Below are 5,000 nucleotides of genomic sequence, written 5' to 3'. Positions count from 1 at the left end.
ATAATAATAATAATAAATGGCGTTTATAGCATGCAGAGCTGAAAAGCAAATCACTATTATATTGATAAACTCACTCTCTCTCTCTCTCTCTCTCTCTCTCTCTCTCTCTCTCTCTCTCTCTCTCTCTCTCTCTCTCTCTCTCTCTCTCACGAGCGAACACTTATAGACATTCAAAAGAAACTCAAAAGACCTTTTAAAGCATTACAATAATAGATTAGCGTCCCTGCAACCTGACAAATGCACCAAAAAATTGAACGTCCCGTTTATAACTTATTTAAAACGTCCATGAGCAATCTTTTCAGAAGTAGTTCGTCCCTTCCTTTTTAGCTCTTTATCCTTTATTCATGATGTCGCATACAGAACGCATCTCACCTGAAATTCCCCGCAATGGCCAATTGTGCTAATGCCGTAAATGGTGACATTAATATTCTTATAAAAGACGTGACTGAAGGGGACCGTCTCACCCCCCTCCTCCTCCTTTCTTCGATCAACCTCTCTCTCTCTCTCTCTCTCTCTCTCTCTCTCTCTCTCTCTCTCTCACGTGCATAAATACAATCCTATAAATATGGCCGAACACCAAGCAGATAAAAGCCATAATGTAGAATTAGAATGCGAGAGTAGCAGCGGATACTTTAAGAATACCTTAGAAAAGTTATGCAATAAAAGCACCAACTTACTCGGCTTTCGACCAAGCTTGTCTTAAATAGGGTTGTGGTGGCCGATGTGGTAACGTCCCTGACTAGTGAACGCCAGATTGGGGTTCGAGTCTCGGTCAAACTCGTTAGTTTCTTTAGTCACTGCAACTCAACATCCTTGTGAGCTAAGGATGGTTGCTTTGGGGGAGCCTATAGGTCTGTAGGCTTTGTTATCAGCAGCCATAGCGTGGCCTTCCTTGGTCCTAGCTTGGTTGGAGGGATTTTGTGGGAGCCTATAGATCTATCTGGTGAGTCATCAAAAGACATTGCCTAGCCCTCCTTGGTCCTACCTCGAGTGGAGAGGGGGCTTGGGTGCTGTTCATATGTGTAGAAGAGACTCTTTAGCTATGGTAAGCAGCTCCTCTAGGAAAAGGAGACTCCAAAATCAAACATTGTTCTCTAATCTTGGGTATTGCCATAGCCTCTGTACCATGGTCTTCCACTGTCACTTCGGTTAGAGCTCTCTTGCTTGAGGGTATACTAGGGCACACTGCTCTATCTAATTTCTCTTCCTCTTCTTTTGTTAACGTTTTTAAAGGAAATATTCATTTTAACGTTACTGTTCTTGAAATATTTCATTTTTCCTTGTTTCCTTCCCTCACTGGACTATTTTCCCTGTCGGGGCCCTTGGGCGTATAGCATCTTGCTTTTCCAACTAGGGTTGTAGCTTAGCAAGTAGTAATAATAATAATCATAATAATAATAATATGACCAGTCTCTACGACATTGTCCTGCTCGACAGGCAAATGTCACTGTCCCTTGCAACTGCCATTCATGAGCGGCCTTTAAACTCGAAAGCAAATCTGCATTCGTGATAAAGACGATCTTAATACGTCATCACTCTATCGCTCCCATTACAGCACCCGTGAGTGTAATTTATACGATATTTCTTAAAACGTTTTTATTCCTTTTTACGTTTATAAATAAATAGATGGAAAGGTTCTCCCGTGTCCATTTACGATAGCATGCGAAATCTCAGAGGAGTGATGGTGGATAATGAATGGTGATTGGCAAAACACAAAAGAAGGAAAGATGATGATGAATGAAATAGTGACACGTGTGGTCTTTTTCTGCGAGTTTTTCTGGCATAAGGAAAAGAGGAAAACTGATCAAAACTCGGATAAACCATATTAAGTATTTCGTAAATCAGTGCATGGCATATTTACATGCTTAATTTTCCACATAACTATTTCATTTGAAATTCAAGATGGCGTGATGTAATGTATTTAAAACGAAGCGACTTTCAAAGAACTTTCCTTCTGTTAAAGGTTTAAAGGCCACTAATGAATATCAGAAGCAAGGACAGTGACATTGCCCTATCAAGTAGGACATTACCCTAGAGACTGACCAATATATACATATGATCAGCCCCTAAGCTAGGGCCAAAAAGGGCCAGACAATGGCTCCTGATGACTCAATACAGATATTTAGCCTCCCCCAAACCCCACATCCTTAGCTCACAAGGATGGTGAGGTTGCAGCGACCCAAAGGGAACTAACAAGTTTGAGTGGGACTCGAACCCCAGTCTGGCGATAACCAGTCAGGAACGTTACCACATTGCCCACCACAAACCTAGGTTTTTATCCTTTATGTTGTAAATAAGAGATAACCTGCACCGGAACGCAATCAAAAATTAAAAAAGAAATTAGGCTACTAACCGCATCCTTAGAAACATCCAGCTGACATTATCTGGAGCCACCCTCTTGAAGCGAAAACCTGCATATATATATATATATATATATATATATATATATATATATATATATATTATATATTTATATATATATATATTTATATATATATATATATATATATATATATATATATATATATATATATATATATATATATATATATATATGAAAGCATCCTGGACCAGGGTTCGACTCCCGGCCGGTCAGATGCTTTAGTCTTTGAGTGATTTCGCCTCGAGACTCTGATCCCGAGGTCGGTAAGAGAATCCAGACATTAATGTATTAAAATATATGGCTTATTTGAAATATGAAAAAACACGTCTAAATGTGCAAAATTTATCACACACACACACATATATATATATATATAAATATATATATATATATATATATATATATATATATATATATATATAGATATATATACATATATATACTGTACATATATAAATATATATATTATATATATATATATATATATATATATAGGCTTTAGAACTGGAGTTTAATGATAGATTGCAAAAAACAAATCAGAAATGGACAATGTTAAGTATAATTTGGAAGTCAAGTCACCTGAAATTACATATAAAAATCAGGCTATATATCAGTTTAGTAAGATCGGTGTTACTGTATGGACATAAGTCATGGTATAACAATGAAACAATATCCAACAGCTTTTGTAGATTTGAAAACAAAGACCTCAGAAGAATATTGGGAGTTAATTGGCAGGACAGGATTAAAAATGAAACTATATAGGAGATTACTCGAGTGCCATATGTGGATGAGATCATGGTGAAGGGTAGATGGAGATGGTTTGGTCATGCTCTTCACACTCCCCAAGAGAGATTAGTTCACCACACGTTTAACTGGGATCCACAAGGCACTAGAAGAGTTGGAAGGCCCATGTCTACATGGCTGAGGACTATGAAGCGCCAAGTAGGACATGATGAATGGAGAAGTATTGATTTAAAAGCTCAAGATAGAGACGACGGGCGAAATCTAACCAAGGCCCTTTGCGTCAATAGGCGTAGGAGGAGATGACATATATATATATATATATATATATATATACACCGAATACTGAGATATATATATATATATATATATATATATATATATATATATATATATATCGAATACTGAAAAACTTCTTACACTTATTATGAGTCATTCTGATGAATACCTTATGAAATGAACCGTAACTCAAAATGCATAAAAAAAAAGACTGTTACATGATCGAACTGAGTAATGTAAGACTTTTCCAGCTTTTATGAAACACTACGACATGTTATGCCATGAAAATTAAGATGAATAATGAATCAACCCAGGGTGCAATGCAATCTAACTCGGTCTTGCGGCATCAGACGAAGTTGAATAACTCGTAGCTCTTTTATTATTCATGTTATCAATCAACTGGTAACCTAGTTCTTTCGTAGAACCTTTGGGGCAAAATCTCTCTCTCTCTCTCTCTCTCTCTCTCTCTCTCTCTCTCTCTCGTGTGTGGGCTCGTGTATTTCAAAAGTAAAACGTCGCAAAAAAGTACGGTTAGTAAGACTAACAATATTTGGAAATTTATCAACGAACATTGTATATTATAAACTCACTCTCTCTCTCTCTCTCTCTCTCTCTCTCTCTCTCTCTCTCTCTCTAGTATACTCCATGACTTAGCACGTACATAATACAAACCTCTCTCTCTCTCTCTCTCTCTCTCTCTCTCTCTCTCTCTCTCTCTCTCTCTCTCTCTCTCTCTCTCTCTATAGTATACTCCATGACTTAGCACGTACATAATACAAACTGCTCTCTCTCTCTCTCTCTCTCTCTCTCTCTCTCTCTCTCTCTCTCTCTCTCTCTCTCTCTTTGTGAATCGCATAATTATTCTTATCTCCCTTTCTTTTCATTTCTCTAAGCCAAACTTTAATACACTTGCAAATCTATTACATATCTTACCGCCGGAGTCAAAAAGTTGACTCGGGTGGAAATCACTAAGAATTCAGTTGCCTTCTTTCCAACTCCACTCCTTTGCTGACCCCCCCCCCCCCTTCCTTTACCCCCCACCCCTTCCCCTTCCCCAAACTCCTGTAACTTGAGGAATCCTAATTTCAAAAGTTAATTCTCCGTATGAATACATTCCCGACTCAATTCCTGGGCTTCATCTATATGAAAATACAGGTGGAATTGTTTTGGGGGGGCGTGGCCTTTACCCTCCTCAGAACACGCCCCCTCCATTCCTCCTCCCCCTACCCTTACCCCTCCACCTTCTTCCCTTCCCCCTCCACCTTCTTCCCCTCCCCCTCCCTTCCCCCTCCACCTTCTAGTCCTCCCCTCCCTTACCCCTCCACCTTCTTCCCCTCCCCCTCCCTTACCCCTCCACCTTCTTCCCCCTCCACCTTCTTGCCCTCCCCCTCCCTTCCCCCTCCACCTTCTAGCCCTCCCCCTCCCTTCCCCCTCCCCCTCCCTTCCAACTCACCCTTCTTCCCCTCCCCCTCCCTTCCCCCTCTCCCTCCCTTTCCCTTCCACCTTATAGCCCTCCCCCTCCCTTACTCCTCCCCCTCCCTTCCCCCTCCACCTTCTAGCCCTCCCCCTCCCTTCCCCCTCCACCCTCTAGCCCTCC

The sequence above is a fragment of the Palaemon carinicauda genome, chromosome 9 (genome assembly GCF_036898095.1).
Source record: "Palaemon carinicauda isolate YSFRI2023 chromosome 9, ASM3689809v2, whole genome shotgun sequence".
Lineage (NCBI taxonomy): Eukaryota > Metazoa > Arthropoda > Malacostraca > Decapoda > Palaemonidae > Palaemon > Palaemon carinicauda.
This window is presented reverse-complemented; position numbering follows the sequence as displayed.